This window comes from Ranitomeya variabilis, chromosome 2 (assembly GCF_051348905.1).
Source record: "Ranitomeya variabilis isolate aRanVar5 chromosome 2, aRanVar5.hap1, whole genome shotgun sequence".
NCBI classification, from domain to species: Eukaryota; Metazoa; Chordata; class Amphibia; order Anura; family Dendrobatidae; genus Ranitomeya; species Ranitomeya variabilis.
In genome coordinates, this window is record NC_135233.1 from 394,485,616 (window position 1) to 394,512,000 (window position 26,385).

At 43.8% G+C, this 26,385-nt stretch overlaps 1 long non-coding RNA gene across 2 annotated transcripts in view; it reads left to right on the forward strand.

Moving 5' to 3' along the window:
* LOC143809509 (uncharacterized) overlaps positions 1 to 26,385 on the forward strand; it is a 30,072-nt gene continuing 3,687 nt past the window's right edge. The window contains exons 1-3 of one of the 2 annotated variants that reach the window (XR_013222303.1): positions 1 to 308; positions 1,867 to 2,046; positions 14,758 to 14,860. This is a non-coding gene — a long non-coding RNA (uncharacterized LOC143809509). Of the gene's footprint in view, positions 309 to 1,866; positions 2,047 to 14,757; positions 15,029 to 26,385 lie in introns of those variants that run through there. The other variant, XR_013222302.1, reaches the window with a different exon arrangement.

Here is a 26,385-nt window from a genome sequence, read left to right on the forward strand (position 1 = left end):
ACAGTTGGTAGTGAAGTGTTGTCATGGCGATGGTAGTGAGGTGGAGTTAGTAGGAGGAGTCAGGAAAAGTCTGGAAGGCAGTTGGTCTGCAAGAGTAGAGAGAAGAGCATGGAGGAGCAAGGAGTCGGAAAGGAGCTCCTGAGAGACAGAAGGGGTCCTAGGGGCCAGGGAAGTGAAGAATCCACCCGTGGTGCCCGAATCCACTTCGACCATAGTCACATTGAGGAACCAGGTCGCAGTGGGGGACCGGCCCCAGACTAGTGGAGAGACTGAAGGACTCAGCTAGCAAACCAAAGGCTGTGGAATATGTATGTGCTGTGGAATATGTATGTGCGACAGCCAAATCTACACACATTCACTAAAAAGGCAGCCACATAGGGTAAAGGGGACCAGGAGATAGTTGCCCGACAGGACCTGAGGCTGCTGGCTTGGGACACTGTGTGTAAAGCGCAGGGCAGCAGGGGGTGAGCCAGTGCAGAGAGACGACCTGGAAAGGTACACAAGAAGGGGGTCTTGGAAAAGGGCACCCAAATTACCCGAGAGCTGGCTGGACAATGGACCCAGAGCACCCAGCTGGTGATTGTAACCAACAGACTCTGAGTAAAAGTATGAAGACTGCACCCTGCTGTGTGCTCAAAGTTATTTACTGCGTCACCTGCCCAGTACTACAACAGTTACCATCATCAAATTATCCCCTTAACTGCCCTGGGGCCCCGCTCTACCCATGGATAGCTGTGCCATCTTTGCTGCGTCTCCATCAGTGCCAGTGGACCTGAACTGCAGCATTGGCCATCCCTTGCCGAACACCACGCCTGGCATCACGAATCAATCCCCTATAAACTTTTCCCCTTTCATCATTTTTATTGCACACCCAGGGCCACGGAGCTGAGTCACTGCCCCGTGATTTCCCCACAGAACTGTATGACCCGGTTCCAAGTACCCCACCGCCCTGGTGGGCGTTGCATAATTAATCTCCTGTATATAATTATATAAGTACAGCTGGTATAACCTGGGCATCTCCTGTATATAACTATATATGTACAGCTGGTATTACCTGGGCATCTCCTGTATATAATTATATATGTACAGCTGGTATACCCTGGGTATCTTCTGTATATGATGATATATGTATAGCTGGTATAACCTGGGCATCTCCTGTATATAATTATATATGTAGAGCTGGTATAACCTGGACATCTCCTGTATATAATTATATATGTACAGCTGGTATAATCTGGGCATCGTCTGTATATAATTATATATGTACAGCTTGTATAATCTGGGCATCGCCTGTATATAATTATATATGTACAGCTGGTATAACCTGGGCATCTCCTGTATATAATTATATATGTACAGCTGGTATAACCCGGGCATCTCCTGTTTATAATTATATATGTACAGCTGGTATAACCTGGGCATCTCCGGTATATAATTATATACAGTATGTACAGCTGGTATAACCTGGGCATCTCCGGTATATAATTATATATGTACAGCTGGTATAACCTGGGCATCTCCTATATATAATTATATACAGTATGTACAGCCGGTATAACTTGTCATCTCTTGTATATAACTATATATGTACAGCCGGTATAACCTGGGCATTTCCTGCATTTCCTGTATATAATTATAAATGTACAGCTGGTATAACCTGGGCATCTCCTGTATATAATTATATATGTACAGCTGGTATAACCTGGGCATCTCATGTTTATATCTGTATATTTATTACCTCCATATCCATATACCTGCCAATTTTACGTTATGGTCCTAGGTTACATACAGTCAGTGATGTTAAGATGTTTTATGCTCCTTGGAGGCTTCTAACCACTTCCTTCTTTTGCCTTTTTTCCTAAATAGCATATTAAACATGAAAATAACAAAGCCGATCTGTGTCCTCATCCCGCGGCTTCTTAATCTCAGCAGTCACATTTGTGCAGTAAGACTAAGGTGGCCGATACCTCTGCAGTTCCTAAGCACCTGGCATGGAGAACAACTGGCTGCAATGTTATTCCGAGGATTTTGCCAGAATCATTCCAGGTGTGAACTTAATTTAGATTACCCCAATATGAAACCTAATGATACAGACGTTGCCAGTTAACGGTTACTCTTCTTTTGGGATGTTTTTATTTTTCACTTTTTAAACATGCTCCACATTTCCCTGGTTATAGTAGGATATTGTAGTACACAGCATCTCTGAGGGGATTGCAGGGTCTTTGTAGCTAAGGCTAAATATTAAATAGCCCCATGAATATGGTGTGTTTCGGAACCAGCTGAAGTAGACAGTATACAGAGGACATTATCAGGTTCTGCAGTTCAGCTTCCAGTGAATGTGATCTGAGCTGTAATACTGAGAATGGCCACTGCATAACGCATGGCGCTATGGTGGTCTGCACTATAATCTTCAGGCACCTGCAGCTCCGACCTTACTGGTCTGATACTGTTGCAGTATCTCAAACAAGGGCAGCCTTGTTACAGGCGGTGCCTCATTTCAAAGTATAGAGTTCCAAAGACTTAAAGGAAAGAAAAGCAGCATGTATTAATCCAATGTGAGTCCAGCTTTAGCCTCTTGCTGTTGCTCTAGTCACTGTTTTCAGGCTGTAGCAGTGATACAATGTCAGCAACCAATTACTGAACTCACACAACATGCACGTGTCACACTGTGACAGTCTTTGGTAATGAAGTGGGGCCTAAAACTGTTCCCCGAAGCTGGGACCCTACCTTTCCCTGTCCTGTGGATACTTTTGAAGGTAGAGAGGGCCGAGTCTCCAACTTTACTATGCTCCTGTTAAACCCTGACATGTCCCCTATCTCAACCCATGAGGCATGGGACAGAAATGTAAGGTAAACAAGACAAAACCGGGAAAACAGGAAACCTCTATCATACAAAAAGTCTAACCAACAATAGGGAGGAGGATAGGGGCAGGGAGGAATTAACTAAATGGGAACTGAGACCAGGAGATAAACACATACATCCAACAGCAAACCACAGAACACAACTACAACAACTCTACTCCAACCACTCCGCTTTAGAACACAGCACAGGAAGACAAATCTTTCACCGGCAGGGACAAGAAAGTCTGACCAGTTTTTATATAAAGAGGTAATTACCTATTGTGAATTCCGTTCTCGGGCTCCCTCCTGTGGTCATGAGTGGTACTGTGTGTGTTTGTTCTTGGGCTCCCTCTGGTGGCCTTTGGCGATATGGCTGGTCTTGGCTGGGCTCAGCTGTTTCATCTCCTGCTAGGCTGGGCCTATTTAACTCACCTGGACCTTTACTTGTCGCCTGCTGTCGGTGTATTCAGTCCTGATCCTGTGCTCTCCTGCTATGAGAAGCTAAGTTTGCTTGTCCAGTTTCTCATTATTTCCTTGAAAACGTTTCTCATTATATTATGAGTTCAGCCCAGCTTGCTTTTATGTGATTTTTTGCTTGCTGGTTAGTTCTGGGGTGCAGAGTGCGCCCCTCACATCGTGAGTCGGTGTGGGGGTTCTTGTATTCTCTGCGTGGTTTACTTTTGATAGTTTTTGTACTGACCGCACAGACACCTATCTATTTTCTGCCTATCTAGTATTAGCGGGCCTCATTTGCTAAATCTGTTTCATCTCTACGTTTGTGTTTTCCCCTTGACTCACCGTTATTATTTGTGGGGGGCCTATCTAAAACTTTGGGGATCTTTCTCTGAGGCAAGTGAGGTCTTTGCTTTCTCTCTAGGGGAAGTCAGTTTCTCAGGCTGTGACGAGACGTCTAGGTTTTCAGGTAACGTTCCACAGCTGCCTTTAGTGTGTTTGGATAGGATCAGGATTGCGGTCAGTATAGCTTCCACATCCCCAGAACTTGTCCTATATACTCAGGGTATATTTGTATGGTCAGTTTGAGATCCTATTACCAGGATCATAACAGTACAGCAGGCCCGAAAGTGTTAATGCAGCTAAAGAGGGAGAAGAGAAATCTTAAGGTCATTTTTTTTTTTTTTCTGCACTGTGTTTTGCCTCTCTCCTCCCCTTAATCTCTGGGTGGTTCTGTATGCAGCTACTAATATGGACATTCAGAGTCTGTCTTCTAGTGTGGATCATCTCACTGCAAGGGTACAGGGCATTCAGGATTATGTAGTCCGCAGTCCTATGTCTGAGCCTAAAATACCTATTCCTGAGCTGTTCTCCGGAGATAGATCTAGGTTTTTGAACTTTAAGAATAATTGTAAGTTATTCCTTTCTCTGAGACCTCGCTCATCTGGCGACTCTGTTCAGCAAGTCAAAATTGTTATTTCTTTGTTGCGGGGTGACCCTCAAGATTGGGCATTCTCTTTGGCGCCAGGAGATCCGGCATTGCTAAATGTTGATGCGTTTTTTCTGGCGCTTGGAGTGCTTTATGAGGAACCAAATCTGGTAGACCAAGCAGAGAAGGTTTTGCTGGCTCTCTCTCAGGGTCGGGATGAAGCAGAGGTTTATTGTCAGAAGTTTAGGAAGTGGTCAGTGCTCACTCAGTGGAATGAGTGCGCCCTGGCGGCGATTTTCAGAAAGGGTCTTTCTGAAGCCCTTAAAGATGTTATGGTGGGTCTGAATGAGTCAGTGTCTTTGGCCATTCAGATTGATCAGCGTTTGCGGGAGCGCAAACCTGTGCACCCTCTGGCGGTATTTTCTGAGCAGAAACCTGAGCGTATGCAATGTGACAGGATTCTGACCAGAGTTGAACGGCAAAACCACAGACGTCAGAATGGGTTGTGCTTTTACTGTGGTGATTCTGCTCATGTTATCTCAGCATGCTCTAAGCGCACAAAAAGGGTTGCCAAGTTTGTCACCATTGGTACTGTACAACCTAAATTTATTTTGTCTGTTACTTTGATTTGCTCTCTGTCATCCTACCCAGTTATGGCTTTTGTGGATTCAGGTGCTGCCCTGAATTTGATGGATTTGTCATTTGCCAGGCACTGTGGTTTTATCTTGGAGCCTTTACAATTCCCTATTCCGCTAAAGGGAATTGACGCTACACCATTGGCCAAGAATAAACCTCAGTACTGGACTCAATTGACCATGTGCATGGCTCCTGTACATCAGGAGGTAATTCGCTTTCTGGTGCTACATAATTTGCATGATGTTGTCGTGTTGGGTCTGCCAAGGCTGCAGGCTCATAATCCAGTCCTGGATTGGAAAGCAATGTCTGTGTCAAGTTGGGGGTGCCAGGGGATTCATGGCAATGCTCCTTTGGTGTCAATTGCTTCTTCTACTCCTTCTGAAGTCCCTGAATTTTTGTCGGACTACCAGGATGTATTTGATGAGCCCAAATCCAGTGCCCTACCTCCTCATAGGGATTGTGATTGTGCCATAAATCTGATTCCTGGTAGAAAGTTCCCTAAGGGACGACTTTTTAATTTGTCTGTACCAGAACATACCGCTATGCGGAGTTATATAAAGGAGTCCTTGGAGAAGGGACATATTCGCCCGTCCTCGTCCCCTTTGGGTGCGGGGTTCTTTTTTGTGGCCAAGAAGGATGGTTCTCTGAGACCTTGTATAGATTATCGCCTTCTAAATAACATCACGGTCAAATTTCAGTATCCCTTGCCACTGTTGTCCGATCTGTTTGCCCGGATTAGGGGGGCCAGTTGGTTCACCAAGATAGATCTTCGTGGAGCGTATAATCATGTGCGCATAAAGCAGGGCGATGAATGGAAAACAGCATTTAATACGCCCGAAGGCCATTTTGAGTGCTTGGTGATGCCTTTTGGGCTTTCTAATGCCCCCTCTGTGCTTCAGTCCTTCATGCACGATATCTTCCGAGAGTACCTGGATAGATTTATGATTGTGTACCTGGATGATATTTTGGTCTTTTCTGATGATTGGGAGTCTCATGTGAAGCAGGTCAGGATGGTATTTCAGGTCCTGCGTGCCAATGCCTTGTTTGTGAAGGGCTCTAAATGTCTCTTCGGAGTCCAGAAGGTTTCCTTTTTGGGCTTTATTTTTTCTTCTTCTACTATCGAGATGGATCCAGTCAAGGTCCACCCTATTCATGACTGGACTCAACCTACATCTGTGAAGAGTCTTCAGAAGTTCTTGGGTTTTGCTAATTTTTACCGTCGTTTCATCACTAATTTTTCTAGTGTGGTGAAGCCTTTGACGGATTTGACCAAGAAGGGTTCTGATGTGACGAATTGGTCTCCTGCGGCCGTGGAGGCCTTTCAGGAGTTGAAACGTCGGTTTTCTTCGGCTCCTGTCTTGCGCCAGCCCGATGTCTCTCTTCCCTTTCAGGTCGAGGTTGATGCTTCAGAGATTGGAGCAGGGGCTGTTTTGTCGCAGAGAAGCTCTGATGGCTCTGTGATGAGACCATGTGCTTTCTTTTCAAGAAAGTTTTCACCTGCCGAGCGGAATTATGATGTTGGTAATCGAGAGTTGTTGGCAATGAAGTGGGCATTTGAGGAGTGGCGACATTGGCTTGAGGAAGCCAAGCATCATGTGGTGGTCTTGATGGATCACAAGAATTTGACTTATCTCGAGTCTGCCAAACGGTTAAATCCGAGACAGGCTCGATGGTCACTGTTTTTCTCTCGTTTCAATTTCGTGGTTTCATATCTTCCGGGTTCGAAAAACGTGAAGGCTGATGCCCTTTCTAGGAGTTTTGTACCTGACTCCCCGGAAGTTTCTGAACCGACTGGTGTTCTCAAAGAGGGGGTGATTTTGTCTGCTATCTCTCCTGATCTGCGACGGGTGTTGCAGGAGTTTCAGGCCAATAGACCTGACCGTTGTCCACCGGAGAGACTGTTTGTCCCAGACAGATGGACCAGTAGAGTTATTTCCGAGGTTCATTCTTCGGTGTTGGCGGGTCATCCTGGGATTTTTGGTACCAGGGATTTGGTGGCGAGATCCTTTTGGTGGCCTTCCTTGTCGCGGGATGTGCGTTCCTTTGTGCAGTCCTGTGGGATTTGTGCTCGGGCCAAGCCTTCGTGTTCTCGTGCCAGTGGATTGCTTTTGCCTTTGCCTGTCCCGAAGAGGCCTTGGACGCATATTTCCATGGATTTTATTTCGGATCTTCCTGTCTCTCAGAAGATGTCTGTCATCTGGGTGGTTTGTGATTGTTTTTCCAAAATGGTCCATTTGGTACCCTTGCCTAAGTTGCCTTCCTCCTCCGATTTGGTGCCATTGTTTTTTCAGAATGTGGTTCGTTTACATGGTATTCCGGAGAACATTGTGTCCGACAGAGGATCCCAGTTTGTGTCCAGATTTTGGCGATCCTTTTGTGCTAAGATGGGCATTGAATTGTCTTTTTCGTCAGCCTTCCATCCTCAGACAAATGGTCAAACCGAACGAACTAATCAGACCTTGGATACTTATTTGAGATGTTTTGTTTCTGCTGACCAGGATGATTGGGTGACCTTTTTGCCATTGCCTGAGTTCGCCCTCAATAATCGGGCTAGTTCTGCTACTTTGGTTTCACCTTTCTTTTGCAATTCTGGTTTTCATCCTCGTTTCTCCTCGGGTCAGGTTGAGTCTTCTGACTGTCCTGGGGTGGATTCTGTGGTGGATAGGTTGCAGCAGATTTGGAACCATGTGGTGGACAATTTGACTTTGTCCCAAGAGAAGGCTTAGCGCTTTGCTAACCGCCGTCGCTGTGTGGGTCCCCGACTTCGTGTGGGGGATTTGGTATGGTTGTCTTCTCGTTATGTCTCGATGAAGGTTTCCTCTCCTAAGTTCAAGCCTCGTTTCATCGGTCCTTATAAGATTTTGGAAATCCTCAACCCTGTGTCTTTTCGTTTGGACCTCCCAACATCGTTTGCCATTCATAATTAGTGTTGAGCGATACCGTCCGATACTTGAAAGTATCGGTATCGGAAAGTATCGGCCGATACCGGCAAAGTATCGGATCTAATCCGATACCGATACCCGATACCAATACAAGTCAATGGGACTCAAGTATCGGACGGTATCCCTGATGGTTCCCAGGGTCTGAAGGAGAGGAAACTCTCCTTCAGGCCCTGGGATCCATATTAATGTGTAAAAGAAAGAATTAAAATAAAAATATATTGCTATACTCACCTCTCCGACGCAGCCTGGACCTCACCGAGGCAACCGGCAGCGTTCTTTGCTTAAAATGCGCGCGTTTACTTCCTTCCGTGACGTCACGGCTTGTGATTGGTCGCGTGCCGCCCATGTGGCCGCGACGCGACCAATCACAGCAAGCCGTGACGTAATTTTCAGGTCCTCAATGCCTAATTCTAGGCATTGAGGATTTTAAAATTACGTTCCGGCTTGTGATTGGTCGCGTCGCCCATGTGACCGCGACGCGACCAATCACAAGCCGGAACGTAATTTTAAAATCCTCAATGCCTAGAATTAGGCATTGAGGACCTGAAAATTACGTCACGGCTTGCTGTGATTGGTCGCGTCGCGGCCACATGGGCGGCACGCGACCAATCACAAGCCGTGACGTCACAGAAGGAAGTAAACGCGCGCATTTTAAGCAAAGAACGCTGCCGGTTCCCTCGGTGAGGTCCAGGCTGCGTCGGAGAGGTGAGTATAGCAATATTTTTTATTTTAATTCTTTATTTTACACATTAATGTTGTTTCGATACCGATACCCGATACCACAAAAGTATCGGATCTCGGTATCGGAATTCCGATACCCGCAAGTATCGGCCGATACCCGATACTTGCGGTATCGGAATGCTCAACACTATTCATAATGTGTTCCATAGGTCATTGTTGCGGAGATATGTGGTGCCTGTGGTCCCTTCTGTTGATCCTCCTGCTCCGGTCTTGGTCGAGGGGGAGTTGGAATATGTGGTGGAGAAGATCTTGGATTCTCGTATTTCGAGACGGAGGCTTCAGTACTTAGTGAAATGGAAGGGTTATGGTCAGGAGGATAATTCCTGGGTTGTCCATGCGGCCGATTTGGTTCGTGCCTTTCATTTGGCTCGTCCTGATCGGCCTGGGAGCTCTGGTGAGGGTTCGGTGACCCCTCCTCAAGGGGGGGGTACTGTTGTGAATTCCGTTCTCGGGCTCCCTCCTGTGGTCATGAGTGGTACTGTGTGAGTTTGTTCTTGGGCTCCCTCTGGTGGCCTTTAGCGATATGGCTGGTCTTGGCTGGGCTCAGCTGTTTCATCTCCTGCTAGGCTGAGCCTATTTAACTCACCTGGACTTTTACTTGTCGCCTGCTGTCGGTGTATTCAGTCCTGATCCTGTGCTCTCCTGAATATTCCTTGTGACCAGTCACCTGCTATGAGAAGCTAAGTTTGCTTGTCCAGTTTCTCATTATTTCCTTGAAAACATTTCTCATTATATTATGAGTTCAGCCCAGCTTGCTTTTATGTGATTTTTTGCTTGCTGGTTAGTTCTGGGGTGCAGAGTGCACCCCTCACATTGTGAGTCGGTGTGGGGGTTCTTGTATTCTCTGCGTGATTTACTTTTGATCATTTTTGTACTGACCGCACAGACACCTATCTATTTTCTGCCTATCTAGTATTAGCGGGCCTCATTTGCTAAATCTGTTTCATCTCTACGTTTGTGTTTTCCCCTTGACTCACCGTTATTATTTGTGGGGGGCTATCTAAAACTTCGATCTTTCTCTGAGGCAAGTGAGGTCTTTGCTTTCTCTCTAGGGGAAGTCAGTTTCTCAGGCTGTGACGAGATGTCTAGGTTTTCAGGTAGCGTTCCACAGCTGCCTTTAGTGTGTTTGGATAGGATCAGGATTGCGGTCAGTATAGCTTCCACATCCCCAGAACTTGTCCTATATACTCAGGGTATATTTGTCTGGTCAGTTTGAGATCCTACCACCAGGATCATAACAATTACCAAAGTCATTAGCCTCGTTAGCACCAGAGGAAACTAAATCCATTTAATATGGGACATAAATCACATCATCTCCAAAGAAGACCTACGATTCATTACACAAATTGACCGTCAAACTCCAGGTCTTTCAGGGCGACGTGAAACCCTTGTGACAGCATGCTAAGAGCTGCTGACCTTTACCGATTGACTGCAGCATAGCAACATTAATCGGAGTAGGGGCAATAATCAGTGCTAACTGGGGGGAGACGAGTAAAAGCCATTTTTTTGCAATTTTTGGCCTCGCTTAGTCTTGGCAATTATAATTTTTGGATGGGAGAAACCCTTTAAGAGCTTTGCTTCCTCTGTATTAAAATGAAACATTCTTGTTTGTAATTGGAGCCTAAAAATCGTCATTCACAGCGGTAAGTTTGCTGCTATTAAGTTGAGAATTGAACATTTTATCATCAAAAATATCTCTCCTGCTCTGATAGTTTGCTACAATTTATCAGGGTAATAAAATGTGTTACATAGAAGGCTTTTATTCGAGCACACATTTCAATCCCGCACCTGGTATTTTCCAGCAAAAAACCAATTGTTCAAAAATCTACGCATAGAGTCAGCGGCCTGTCAGTACATGGTCGCGGGTGGGGAGAAGTCTCCGGGACCCAGCGTCAGCCCTTGTAAATATAGTTACAGAAGGTTAGTGAAGACTGACATAATGGAAATAAAGTAGCAAAGAAGAATGTAACATAGAAATGACCAGAAATATGGAACATAAATAAATATGAGACCATCCCCTGTCGAAGGGAACAAGCCGAAATGCGCGTTGGGTTGCCACGCCATCCTGGTGTGAGAGGGACTGCACTACTCCTGTAAGCACTTTTTAGATCATTTAGATTATTTTATATACCATACTTATTGAGTTCCCATTCCATTATATAGATTTGCTTTTCTTTTGTAATGGCACTTCACTCCATCACTTTTGCCTAGCAACATTGTTTTGCCCTTTTAAGATTTTCTCTTGTTTTATCACACATTGAAGCACGATGTTTTTTGTGGTGCACAATTTTTTTTTTCTCTGCACTACTTATGTACCACACAATTTGGTACACACACCTATACACCCCTTTTAATGATATTTTTTATTTTTATTATTCATCTTTTTTTTTTTATCTGTTTATTTTCATTTGTTTTATATACATTATGAATCGCAATTTTTCTATATATCTATTCAGTGTTGTAACGGATGTGTGGCCTCACAATTGAAATTGTTATTACATACATTGTCCTCTTGGTACCCATAATTTTTTTTAATCTTGTTAGCATTATTTAATAAAGTATTAATTTTCTATTTTTTGACTTTTGGTCAGTTGTTTTCCTTTCTTTTTTGTCCTCTTTAAAATCAATATGAGAGTGCGGTGATGTTGGTCTATAGCAGAGGACATTACTGAGGAGCAGCTTTAAAGCAACAACTTGTGTCTAAATGATGTTCGCATTCCTTACTTACAAACTTTATATTCCTTCCAGTTTTAGCCTGCTCTTATCTAAATCCTTAAAGGTGCCCTGTGCACCCGCACCCGATATACAAGAGCCACAAGCACACAAATCAGGCAAACTTAATGTATCCTCAGTTACCCTTCTGTAACATATTGGTCTTTCTTTCTAAACAATTCAAGATTTTCTATTCCTCTGGGACTCGGAAATAGATATTGATTTCATCATGTTGACCTTACAGTAGGAGTCTGTATACGGCATCAGGAAGCTGCGGGGGACCTCTGTAATAAACTTATACTTCTGTCACCATCTTCAAAACAGCAAAAAATTATTTTATCTGATTTCGTCAAAGGTCTATAGACTAAAATTATCGCATAAAGAAAAAGCAGGTTAATAAAGATACGGACTGAAAGCTCTGACAGATGGACTATTAAATCTGAAACAAAAGAACAACTCCAGGAAGAAGTAATATAAAGTCCTCATAATATTAAACATCCATATAACTCAAACTGACACTTATACCCAATATTTGTGTAAAATGAATACAAATTTATAGCAAGTGCAATACCCGTACATTGGAAGAAGTATTATAGTAGTTATATTCTTGTACATAGGGGGCAGTATTATAGTAGTTATATTCTTATACAAAGGCCGGAGTCACACTGCAGCGAGATACGGCCGAGTCTCGCAGGTTAAAAACAAGCTCTGGGACCGGCACTGCAGAGCGTATTGCATGTATTGCTATGCGGCCGCATGCTCTGCTCCGGAGTGCCGGTGCCAGAGCTTGGTTTTAACCTGCGAGACTCGGCCGTATCTCGCTGTGTGTGATCCCGGCCATAGGGGCAGTACTATAGTAGTTATATTCTTGTACATAGGGGCAGTATTATAGTAGTTATATTCTTGTACATAGGGGCAGTATTATAGTAGTTATATTCTTGTACATAGGAGCAGTATTATAGTAGTTATATTCCTGTACATAGGAGCAGTATTGTAGTAATTATATTCTTGTACATAGGAGCAGTATTATAGTAGTTATATTCTTGTACATAAGGAGCAGTATTATAGTAGTTATATTATTGTACATAGGGGCAGTATTATAGTAGTTATATTCATGTACATAGGAGCAGTATTATAGTAGTTATATTCTTGTACATAGGGAGCAGTATTATAGTAGTTATATTCTTGTACATAGGGGCAGTATTATAGTAGTTATATTCTTGCACATGGGGCAGTATTATAGCAGTTATATTCCTGTACATAAGGGCAGTATTATAGTAGTTATATTCTTGTACATAGAAGGTGGTATTATAGTAGTTATATTCTTGTACATAGGGGGCAGTATTATAGTAGTTATATTCTTGTACATAGGGGCAGTATTATAGTATTTATATTCTTGAACATAGGAGCAATATTATAGTAGTTATATTTTTAACATTTTTTTTCTTGACCATTGTCACTTTTCCTTTGGTGAAGTCATTGACTGGTGAGATTGACAAGCAGCTGAATTTCTCATCTATAAGGCAGGAGTGTATTTTGAGCAGTTGTTGCCTTTCTTTCTCTGCTCCTTTGGTTATTGCTCTTATTACATGTAGTTTTTCATTGTTAGGTTAGGTTTTCATTGTTATGCTTAAATTTACTGATATCTAGATGTGCTCACCGTTGTAGGCATCCACTATCGCATAAGTTTCGGAAATCCAACAAGTCTCTCTGCCTGGGCAAATGAGTACAATATAAGAAATGTGTTAAAGTCGAAATAGGTCACCACCAAAACACTGTCCTCTTTGTGTCCTGTTTATAATGGAAATATAATAGTTGCCAAGATTATGCCAGAACCGAAAAGAAAGCACCGAACATATGATCAAGGAAGAAGACTTGGGACAATTGATGTAAAGATAAAATACCTTTATTAACAAGAGTAGTAAAGGGTAGCACCACATACTGTCACGATACCTGGTATTAATGCTGCAGGGGAAACTGCACCCAGCAGCAACGGAGCTGGACCAGAAATCGGGAAACTAACATGAACACCAACGGGACCTTTCACATGAGACAGAGTGACCAGGTAAAGCAAATGGACCTACGATCATGTGACAGAGTGGGAGGCGGTCAGGGGGTGGAACCAGACACCGGGGAAACAGAAGGGACAAGCATAAAAGAATAGTGTAACAAACAGCGGTCTTAGCCAGGAGATTACAAGATACCAACAGAGAGAGTCAAAGAATAGTCAAAAGCCAAGCCAGAAATCAGTAATCCAGGAAAATGAATAAAGCAGGTGACAGCAAGACACCAAGAAAGCCAGCACACACTTCAGTGGTCAAGCATACAGACTGCAGAAAAACCTATAGCTGACAAGAATACCAAGTTAGGAGCAAGTATAAATAGCCCTCCCATCTTGAAAGAGAGGCTAAGAACATTAACCCTGAGAGTACAGGACATAACCTTGTCCTAACCATGACACATACAAAGAGGTGTCCGCACATAACCATAAGAAGAAACATAGTTATGCACAATAAAAACAAATAATTAAAAAACTAAATGAACCATTGGGTAATTAGTAGAATAGTACATGTGGACATGAATATATACCAAAGAGCAATAAATCAAGTGTGTCCAAATCGCGCGTCGGGGTGTGCGCCGCACCAGAACCGTAAACCACCTTTTTATGCATACTCTCCATTACCACGTAGGAACTGCATTCTAATAGGTTTTCACCTGTTTGTTTCTCACATTTTGGTCACATTATTTCTTATTCTCCCTTATAGATTGGATACACATGCTATTTATTCTTTATTCAGTGAGCGCATATATCCTCATCTCTTTATATATATGTATGCCTATCTGGTTCCTCTGATCTATGATCTAACACCATCCATCAATTTTTGATTAAGTCTTTGTCTCTCACTTTGCCATTGTGGGACACAGTAATCTTCTTTCAGGCTACAGACACACTGGATTTATTGTTCTATGGTATATATTCATGTCCACATGTACTATTCTACTAACTACCCAGTGGTTCTGTTTTTAATTATATGTTTTTATTGGGCATAATTATGTTTCTTTTTATCGTTTTGTGGGGGCACCTCTTTGTATGTGGTGCCACCCTACACCACTAAATAAAGGTATTTCATCTTTACATGAATTGTCCCAAGTCTTCTTTCTTGATCATATGTCCGGTGCTTTTTTTTGGGGTTCTTACATTTTTTCTGATTGGTCTACCATTCATCCACCCAGCTGATATATATCACTTATTCCACAGGAGATTTATTATCACTTCTCATAGTTTGATGTTTATCTTTTGCTGCGTTCAGTACGTGTTTAAATCAATATTATTCAGGAGACGCTATTTTTTTTCCTTCTTTCTTTTTATATTGATGCTTAAATTTACGTAAATGGATAAATGTCTTTAGGAAAACTTCTTACACTGTATAATCTGCAGTTACTTTTTAAATGCTTGATTGATTCCAGCTGATATTCATGGTGTCAAATTTTTCTTTTCAACAGAGAAAATACAAGAAGTGGAAGAAAGAGAATGACTTTCATACTGGGATATCATCTGTCAGATCTCCTCAATGTGGCACTGTTGTGCAATATATTTTCATGGGAGGTAAAACCTTCTTTATTTCTGCAATTAAAGGAAGCATTAAGCCCAGAAATCTCTTAATCCTCGGTTAATTATTGCAGGATTTCTAATTTAATATTCACATTGGGTGTTAGGGCACCTGAGTTAATTTTGGGACTGTATCCTGCAGTTTGTACCTGCCTCTGTTCTACATATCACAATCTACCAAGCCCTGGGTTTCGTTTCCTATAGATTTGTATTGATGCCATCACTCAGGAAAATCTGCAGTGTTCTGAGATGCACACCATGATATGTTTTGAGCATTTATTTATTTTCTGATACAATTTGTGCATTTTTACGGTAAACAGATAATGCAACCTGTAAACAATAATACATGAAAATAAAGCATTCTGCACAATTACAATATTCCTATATGCCTGCGAGACTCACATGCAGGGAATATGGATGCAATGTCCAGAATGGTGCAGCTGCCGATCTTCTAGCATCGGTCTGCAGCGCTCCTTGGGTGGTATCTGGTCTCAGTCACTCCGAGAGCTGCAGGTCCCACTATAGGAAAAAAGGGCATATGTCATAGGACTGCCAGTATTCAGGCTGTTTTTCCACCTTTCGAGGGATTTTTTACATTTATATAAAAATGATATTATAGTAACATAGTTATTGAGGTTGAAGGAAGACTTTAAGTCCATCTAGTTCAACCCATAGCCTAACCTAACATGCCCTAACATGTTGATCCAGAGGAAGGCAAAAAACCCATGTGGCAAAGAGTAAGCTCCACTCTGGGGAAAAAAATTCCTTCCCGACTCCACATACGGCAATCAGACTAGTTCCCTGGATCAACGCCCTATCAAGGAATCTAATATATATACCCTGTAACATTATACTTTTCAAGAAAGGCATCCAGTCCCTTCTTAAATTTAAGTAATGAATCACTCATTACAACATCATACAGCAGAGAGTTCCATAGTCTCACTGCTCTTACAGTAAAGAATCCGCGTCTGTTATTATGCTTAACCCCTTTCTGACATCTGACGTACTATCCTGTCGAGGTGGGGTAGGCCCGTATGACCACCGAGGAGATAGTACGTCATATGCGATCGGCCGCGCTCACGGGGGGAGCGCGGCCGATCGCGGCCGGGTGTCAGCTGCATATCGCAGCTGACATCCGGCACTATGTGCCAGGAGCGGTCACGGACCGCCCCCGGCACATTAACCCCCGGCACACCGCGATCAAACATGATCGCGGTGTACCGGCGGTATAGGGAAGCATCGCGCAGAGAGGGGGCTCCCTGCGGGCTTCCCTGAGACCCCCGCAGCAACGCGATGTGATCGCGTTGCTCCGAGGGTCTCCTACCTCCCTCCTCGCCGCAGGTCCCGGATCCAAGATGGCCGCGGCATCCGGGTCCTGCAGGGAGGGAGGTGGCTTACCGAGTGCCTGCTCAGAGCAGGCGCTGGTAAGCCTGCAGTGCTGTAAGTCAGATCGGTGATCTGACAGAGTGCTGTGCAAACTGTCAGATCACCGATCTGTGATGTCCCCCCCTGGGACAAAGTAAAAAAGTTAAAAAAAAAATTTCCACATGTGTAAAAAAAATAAATAAAAAATAAATTCCTAAATAAAGAAAAAAAAAATATTATTCCCATAAATACATTTCTTTATCTAAATTTAAAAAAAACAAACAATAAAAGTACACATATTTAGTATCGCCGCGTCCGTAACGACAGAACCTATAAAACTGTCCCACTAGTTAACCCCTTCAGTAAACACCGTGAGAAAAAAAAAAAAAAAAACGAGGCAAAAAACAACGCTTTATTACCATACCACCAAACAAAAAGTGAAATAACACGCGATCAAAAAGACAGATATAAATAACCAAGGTACCACTGAAAACGTCATCTTGTTCCGCAAAAAAAGAGCTGCCATACAGCATCATCAGCAAAAAAATAAAAAAGTTATAGTCCTGAGAATAAACCAATACCAAAATAATTATTTTTTTCTATAAAATAGCTTTTATCGTATAAAAGCGCCAAAACATAAAAAAATGATATAAATGAGGCATCGCTGTAATCGTACTGAACCGAAGAATAAAACTGCTTTATCAATTTTACCAAACGCGGAACGGTATAAACGCCTCCCCCAAAAGAAATTCATGAATAGCTGTTTTTTGATCATTCTGCCTCACAAAAATCAGAATAAAAAGCGATGAAAAAATGTCATGTGCCTGAAAATGTTACCAATAAAAACGTCAACTCGTCCTGCAAAAAACAAGACCTCACATGACTCTGTGGACTCAAATATGGAAAAATTATAGCTTTCAAAAAATTATTATTTGCAATAAAAAGCGTCTTTCAGTGTGTGACGGCTGCCAATCATAAAAATCCGCTAAATAACCCGCTATAAAAGTAAATCAAACCCCACTTCATCACCCCCTTAGTTAGGGAAAAATAAAAAAATATTTTTTTTTTATTTATTTCCATTTTCCTATTAGGGTTAGGGTTAGGGCTAGGGTTAGGGTTAGGGCTAGGGTTAGGGCTAGGGTTAGGGCTAGGGTTATTGCTAGGGTTAGGGTTAGGGCTATGGTTAGGGCTAGGGTTATTGCTAGGGTTAGGGTTAGGGCTAGGGTTAGGGCTAGGGTTATTGCTAGGGTTAGGGCTAGGGTTAAGGCTAGGGTTAAGGCTACAGTTAGGGTTGGGGCTAAAGTTAGGGTTAGGGTTTGGATTACATTTACGGTTGGGAATAGGGTTGGGATTAGGGTTAGCGGTGTGTCAGGGTTAGGGGTGTGGTTAGGGTTACCGTTTGGATTAGGGTAAGGGGTGTGTTTGGATTAGGGTTTCTGTTATAATTGGGGGTTTCCACTGTTTAGGCACATCAGGGGCTCTCCAAACGGGACATGGCATCCGATCTCAATTCCAGACAATTCTGCGTTGAAAAAGTAAAACAGTGCTCCTTCCCTTCAGAGCTCTCCCGTGTACCCAAACAGGGGTTTACCCCAACATATGGGGTATCGGCATACTCAGGACAAATTGGACAACATCTTTTGGGGTCCAATTTCTCCTGTTACCCTTGGGAAAATACAAAACTGGAGGCTAAAAAATAAGTTTTGTGGGAAAAAAAAGATTTTTTATTTTCACGGCTCTGCGTTGTAAACTGTAGTGAAACACTTGGGGGTTCAAAGTTTTCACAACACATCTGGATAAGTTCCTTGGGGGGTCTAATTTCCAATATGGGGTCACTTGTGGGGGGTTTCTACTGTTTGGGTACATCAGGGGCTCTGCAAATGCAACGTGATGCCTGCAGACCAATCCATCTAAGTCTGCATTCCAAACGGCGCTCCTTCCCTTCCGAGCTCTGCCATGCGCCCAAACAGTGGTTTACCCCCACATATGGGGTATCAGCGTACACAGGACAAATTGGAAAACAACTTTTGGGGTCCAATTTATCCTGTTACCCTTGTGAAAATACAAAACTGGGGGCTAAAAATCATTTCTTTGAAAAAAAAGAGGAATTTTTATTTTCACGGCTCTGCGTTATAAACTGTAGTGAAACACTTGGGGGTTCAAAGCTCTCACAACACATCTGGATAAGTTCCTTGGGAGGTCTAGTTTCCAATTTGGGGTCACTTGTGGGGGGTTTCTACTGTTTGGGTACATCAGGGTCTCTGCAAATGCAACGTGACGCCTGCAGACCAATCCATTTAAGTCTGCATTCCAAATGGCGCTCCTTCCCTTCCGAGCTCTGTCATGCGCCCAAACAGTGCTTCCCCCCCACATATGGGGTATCAGCGTACTCAGGACAAATTGGACAACAACTTTTGGGGTCCAATTTATTATGTTACCCTTGCAAAAATACAAAGCTGGGGGCTAAAAATCATTTCTGTGAAAAAAAAGAGGAATTTTTATTTTCACGGCTCTGCGTTATAAACTGTAGTGAAACACTTGGGGGTTCAAAGCTCTCAAAACACATCTAGATAAGTTCCTTAGGGGGTCTACTTTCCAAAATGGTGTCACTTGTGGGGGGTTTTAATGTTTAGGCACATCAGGGGCTCTCCAAATGCAACATGGCGTCCCATCTTAATTCCAGTCAATTTTGCATTGAAAAGTAAAATAGCGCTCCTTCCCTTCCGAGCTCTGCTATGCGCCCAAACAGTGGTTTACCCCCACATATGGGGTATCGTCGTACTCAGGAGAAATTGCACAACAACTTTTGTGGTCTAATTTCTTTTCTTACCCTTGGGAAAATAAAAAAAATGGGGGCGAAAAGATCATTTTTGTGAACAAATATGATTTTTTATTTTTACGGCTCTGCATTATAAACTTCTGTGAAGCACTTGTTGGGTCAAAGTGCTCAACACACATCTAGATAAGTTCCTTAAGGGGTCTACTTTCCAAAATGGTGTCACTTGTGGGGGGTTTCAATGTTTTGGCACATCAGGGGCTCTCCAAACGCAACATGGCGTCCCATCTCAATTCCAGTCAATTTTGCATTGAAAAGTCAAATGGCGCTCCTTTCCTTCCGAGCTCTGCCATGCGCCCAAACAGGGGTTTACCCCCACATATGGGGTATTATCGTACTCAGGACAAATTGTACAACAACTTTTGGGGTCCATTTTTTCCTGTTACCCTTGGTAAAATAAAACAAATTGGAGCTGAAATAAATTTTGTGTAAATAAAAATGAACATTTAACTTTTTTTCAAACATTCCAAAAATTCCTGTGAAACACCTGAAGGGTTAATAAATTTCTTGAATGTGGTTTTGAGCACCTTGAGGGGTGCAGTTTTTAGAATGGTATCACACTTGGGTATTTTCTGTCATATAGACCCCTCAAAATGACTTCAAATGAGATGTGGTCCCTGAAAAAAAATGGTGTTGTAAAAATGAGAAATTGCTGGTCAATTTTTAACACTTATAACTCAATAACAAAAAAAAAATGTGGTTCCAAAATTGTGCTGATGTAAAGTAGACATGTGGGAAATGTTACTTATTAAGTATTTTGCGTGACATATGTCTGTGATTTAAGGGCATAAAAATTCAAAGTTGGAAAATTGCGAAATTTTCAAAATTTTCACCAAATATCCGTTTTTTTAACAAATAAACGCAAGTTATATCGAAGAAATTTTACCACTATCATGAAGTACAATAAGTCTCGAGAAAACAATGTCAGAATCGCCAAGATCCGTTGAAGCGTTCCAGAGTTATAACTTCATAAAGGGACAGTGGTCAGAATTGTAAAAATTGGCCTGGTCATTAACGTGCAAACCACCCTTGGGGGTGAAGGGGTTAAACCTTCTTTCCTCCAGACAAAGCGGATGCCCCCTTGTCCCTGTCTCAGGTCTATGATTAAAAAGATCATCAGAAAGGTCTTTGTACTGTCCCCTCATATATTTATACATTAACATAAGGTCACCCCTTAGCCTTCGTTTTTCCAAACTAAATAGCCCCAAGTGTAATAACCTATCCTGGTATTGCAGACCCCCCAGTCCTCTAATAACCTTGGTCGCTCTTCTCTGCACCCGCTCTAGATCAGCTGTCTTTCTTATACACCGGAGACCAGAACTGTACACCGTATTGTAAGTGTGGTCGAAGTAGTGACTTGTATAGAGGTAAAATGAAGTTCTCCTCATGAGCATCTATGCCTCTTTTAATGCATCCCATTATTTTATTTGCCTTTGCAGCAGCTGCCTGACAGTGGCCACTAAATGTGAGTTTGTCATCCACCCATACACCCAGGTCTTTTTCATTGACGGTTTTGCCCAGAGTTTTAGAATTAAGCACATAGTTATACTTCTTATTACTTCTGCCCAAGTGCATGACCTTACATTTATCCCCATTAAAGCTCATTTGCCATTTATCAGCCCAAGCTTCTAGTTTACATAAATCATCCTGTAATATAAAATTGTCCTCCTTTGTATTGATTACCCTGCAGAGTTTAGTGTCATCTGCAAATATTGAAATTCTACTCTTGACCACGTATGGCCAAATTGGGCTCTTTCCCATATATCCACTCCTCCAACCCCTCCCACTGTGACCAACCCAAATCCCGCCATCACCACTTAAACATTTATTACACAATAAAAACATAACATGTTAAATTCTTTGGATAATTTTGGCCACTGCGGCCAGTTTATTAACAAACAAAACATAATAACCATATAGCAAACATATGAAAAGACTTGAGGGGAGGGTTCTTGGAGCTAAAATATCTGGCATAATATATAGGCAAAACCACCACCAACTTAACCAACACTTTTTACCCTCAGCCGTGACCACCAGCTCGAGGGCACCATGTAACCCTTTTTCGGGCAGACCAAAAAACTCCAAAGCTCCCGAGGACAATCCCCATCCAGAGCCCGTAACCACAAGCCAGATCAACCCCAAGCCAATTGAGTCATCATAATTTAACATACAATTCCTTCCTCCAATAAAACATCGCCAACTCCCAAAAACCCCGCCCCCTGCTAACCACGAACAGCCCTGATTACCTCAGACTCGTGAGTGCCCCACCACCACCAGCGCCCTCTCAACTTTCTCGTGTATTCCAAGCACCCACAAATCAATACCTATGTCATTTAAGTGCACACCATCCTCTCTCCAAAAAAAACCGACCCCAGACTCCAACTCAAAATGCCTCACCGCAATCCCCCCATTCCTAGATACAAAATTCGCCACTGCTCTATTAAGTTTTATCCTGGCCCTATTAATTCTTTTTAAAGATCGAGCCACCCTCCATTGTTTCCTAGGCACTATGTCAGACCACACTGTCAGAATTCCAGGATAAGAGATCCACAATCTCAAAAAATCAAAACGGATATCCCTAATCAATTCTCTAACTGGTTTTGTACCTAAATCATTCACCCCATGTACACCAGTAAAATATCCGGTGCTCTGTCCAAACGCATGGCCCGGGAAAACTCTGACAATACCCTATTCCACAACACACTCCTAAATCTCAACCATCGAATAACCACTGTATCACGGCTAAAACCTAATTGCCTACCATCCGGACTATCATCAGCACGAAACGCACCCCAATACACAAACGAGTGTCTGAAAATCCAGGTCAATAAAGGGGCCCGACCTGAAAAACAGAACAGTTAAGGACCAGCATAAAGCAATAGGCCCCCAAAATACCTAACGACGTACGTAAGTCAAATAATGATTCGAACTCCATCTGCTAATCCTTTTAATCACGTCAGCTCCTAAACCCAAACCATCTGCCTCAGTCGCAGCCCCGATTCTAAAAGAGTGAGACCCATAACTACCAGAATCGAAGCCTAACTCCACCAACACCTTTTTTAACACAGCCGAAAATTGAAAACGTGACAAAAATGCCCCCCCCTTGGTAACGTAACAATGGGCCTGATCTACCCGACCACAAACTCCAGTACTCCTCCAAACAACGCTGCGGGCACATTAAACATCCATCGACCCTCCCCAATACGACCCGCTTACCCTTTCCCAATTGGTCGGTTTTTGAACGCGTGATCCAGAACGTAATTCCTCCTGCCCAAAAATCTACATCCTCTGCCAACAAACCCCCAGCCCTGTTTTTATTGGGGGACACCAGCTCCCGCATTCGCAAAGCCCCAAAGAACGCCCAAGAATAAGCCAACCTGAAAAGCACCGCTTCAAAATGAGAACAACAAATTCTCCCAACCACACCACCCAAATTTTTCTAACATGCTAAACGAAATAGGTCTGTGCCTGTCGAAACTTCAACACCTGCTTTATCAAAAAATCTTTTGTAATATCAACCGATCCCTGCAGCTTAAACCCAAAATCCAGGCCTGCAATAAATTTGTTCACCTTTGAAATGGACCAACCCCATTCCGCAGCTTTGCCAACCAAAAACAACACCGCCAGCATCCTATCACTATCAGACTCGACCGTTCCCCACAGACCCGACCAGCGTTCCCATATTTTCCAAGCTGATTCATAAGCTAACCATGTCTGCTTTGAAATTGAGGCTTGAATCAACCGACCTCAATTTTCCACAAATGTGAAGGGCATCCTCCGCGTCTGGCGCCAACTCCCGGAAATGATCCAACTGTGAACGAGATAAAGCATCTGCTATCGAATTTTGCACACCAGGTACGTGTACTGCAGAAATGTAGGTATTCAACTCCAAACACCACAGCACCAATTCCCTAACCAACCTGATCACCAGGGGAGAGGAAGAAGTTACACTATTAATAACCAAGACCACGCTCAAATTATCACAATGAAACCTAACCCTCCGATTTTGAAAAATGTCACCCAAACCACAACCGACACCATAATTGGAAATAACTCTAGCAGTGCAAGATTCTTGGTCAAGCCTTCTTTGCACCACCATTCCGGCCACAACCCGGAACTCCACCTACTACCACAATAAGCACCATAACCAACCCCACCGGCTGCATCAGTGTAAATCTCGCAATCGTAATCATTCAAGTTTCAAGCTGAATCAACGATCTTCCATTGTAATTCTCTAAAAAATGCTGCCAAACAACCAAATCTTCCTTGTGTTCCTTATTCAAACGAACAAAATGATGCGCTGCCCTGATTCCTGCCATCGCCTTTGACAACCTGCGGCAAAAATTCTGCCCATGGGCATGATCCGGCATGCACAATTCAAACATCCTAATAAGGACTGCAACTCCTTTAAAGTCACCTTGCACAGTCTCCCGATCCTCCGAACTTCCTGTTTAAACAACAAGAGCTTGTCCTCAGGTAACCTACACTCCATTTTCTCCGAGTCAATAAGAATGCCCAAAAAATTCAAAACCATGCCAGGGCCCTTAATTTTTTCTCTCGCCAATGGAACACCGAAAAGCCCAGCCATCCACTCCATGGTAGCCAATAAATTCCAGCATAAAGCAGAGTCCAGTGGACCAATAAACAAGAAATCATCAAAATAATGAATGATGGAGGAAACTCCGGTAACATCCCTAACTACCCACTCAAGAAAAGAGCTACATGTCTCAAACAACGAACAAGAAATCGAACAGCCCATAGGCAAACATCTCTCTAAATAAAAACCTCTGTCCCAAAAACAACCTAGCAAAGGAATACTATCAGGGTGCACCCGAAGGAATCTAAAGGCCCATTCAATATCCGTCTTAGCCAGTAAAGCCCCTTCACCATACCGCCGCACCCATTTCACCGCTGCATCAAACGAAGTGTACACCACTGAGCATAACTCATCATCCATGCCATCGATAACCGACCTACCCTTTGGATAAGACAAATGATAGATCAACCGAAATTTGTTCGGTTCCTTCTTGGGCACCACCCCCAACAGGGAAACGATCACACCTTCAACAGGCAAACAACTAAATGGCCCTGCCATCCTACCTAGTTCCACCTCCTTTGCCAACTTACTACTAACAACCGCAGCATGCAAATCCGCTGACCTCAAATTCTTAATAGTAAAGGGGACCGTGTGGTTAGGTGGAGGAATCCTAAAACCGTCCGAAAAACCACGTAAAAGAATCCCCACTTTTTCTTGATCCGGGTACCTATTTAGATAAGGGGCCATCTTTTGAAGCCTCATTGGTGTCTCCCCCTTGACCACAAACGACTGTTGGCTTACCCCTTGCTTTCTTAAAACACTTTGATGCTCCATGGGAAGCCCCGTTGCAGTGGGAACAAACATGTTTGAATTACAGGCGTTTCCATATTTACATTGGCCATCGTTAAAGGGAACCTGTCACCCCCAAAATGGCTGGTGAGGTAAGCTCACTGGCATCAGGGGCTTATCTACAGCATTCTGTAATGCTGTAGATAAGCCCCCGATGTATCCTGAAAGAGGAGAAAACGACGTTAGATTATACTCACCCAGGGGCGGTCCCGGTGCGGTCAGGTCGGATGGGTGTCTCCGGTCCGCTCCGGCGCCTCCCATCTTCATTCCATGACGTCCTCTTCGGGTCTTTACGCCGCGGCTCCGGCACAGGCGTACTTTGTCTGCCCTGTTCAGGGCAGAGCAAAGTACTGCAGTGCGCAGGCGCCGGAAAGGTTCGAGAGGCCCGGCGCCTGCGCACTGCAGTACTTTGCTCTGCCCTGAACAGGGCAGACAAAGTACGCCTGCACCGGAGCCGCAGCGTAAAAACCCGAAGAGGACGTCATGGAATGAAGATGGGAGGCGCCGGAGCGGACCGGAGACACCCATTTGACCAGACCGCACCGGGACTGCCCCTGGGTGAGTATAATCTAACGTCTTTTTCTCCTCTTTCAGGTAACATCGGGGGCTTATCTACAGCATTACAGAATGCTGTAGATAAGCCCCTGATGCCGGTGAGCTTACCTCACCAGCCATTTTGGGGGTGACAGGTTCCCTTTAAATTGCCAACCTGTTCCCGATTTTTCTTTTGCACCCTGCGTCCGCTGACCCCCACTTCCATTTCCATACTGCTGGTTGTGGGCACCTCCACCCCCATGAAAGGACTGCCAGTACCTCACCGGGGCCATCACCTTCAACCAAAGCCCAATGTCCTTTTGATCCCATCTTATTTCGGGTCGAACCGCCTTCCTCTGACAAAACTGCTCATGATAACGCAGCCACGCCTTGCCCCCATAAGTACGGTGCCTCCCCTATCGCGTCCAAATAGCAAAAGAGACCCGAACAGTTGTCCAGAAATTTCTCACCTATCACACTAGCCAAGATTGTAAAAGCCTGCAGCCAATTAACAAATGTCTGTGGAATCAACCGCCACCTTCTCTTCTCCTCCTCCTCCTTCTTACTGTCGTCCTTTTTACCCTTGACCAAATTTAATTTTTCCAAAGGAAGGAGGGAGAAAATCTCTACATATTCATCCTTACAAATTTTTTCCTTCACTTCTTTCTTTAAATGCGCACCGAGCGGACCCTCAATGCAGACATACACCTCTCCTTTTGCTCTATCATCCAACTTCACTTAATCACCCTTGTCTTTTTCGGTCTGCACCGACACTGACACCCCTGCCGACGATGCCTGCGCCGACACCCCTGACTTCTCTGTGTTGCTCACCACTCGCGATCCATAACCAGACCCCTGTAACGAGGCCCACACAGGTGACACCCAAGCGCCTTCAGCAACTCCCCCCTCTAAACTCCTCAAAAAATGTGACACCCCAGCTAGAATATCGCTAATGCCTGACACATCCAAGCTACCCAATCCAGCTAAGCCACCAACATCTGCCGCTACACTCTGACTTCCCCTAACCTCCCCTGACCTAACCCCCAATGGTGACAAATGAGACATTGACATATACTCATGAAGCTGTGCAGGTGCTGTGTCCCCGCCAGCCGGACATCTGGACCACTGCTGCTCTCCATCCTCTGGCTGCTCGCTTCCAGACTCGCACATGTCATTGTCCCCTTGCTGCTCCAGGCCCACGCCCCTGGCCTCCATGTCACCAGGGGGACCGAAGCTGGGGATCCGTGTCTCTCCCTTGACCTCCTTTTGGACCTTGATCTTTATGTGGCTGCAGCCTCCCGTGGTTTTCCTTCATTCGCTGCCCTGCTGTTCTCCACTCCTGACATAAGGCCCCCGCGTCGTGGGCATGGCTGAGCCACTTGTGGCTGCCTGCCCGCCATC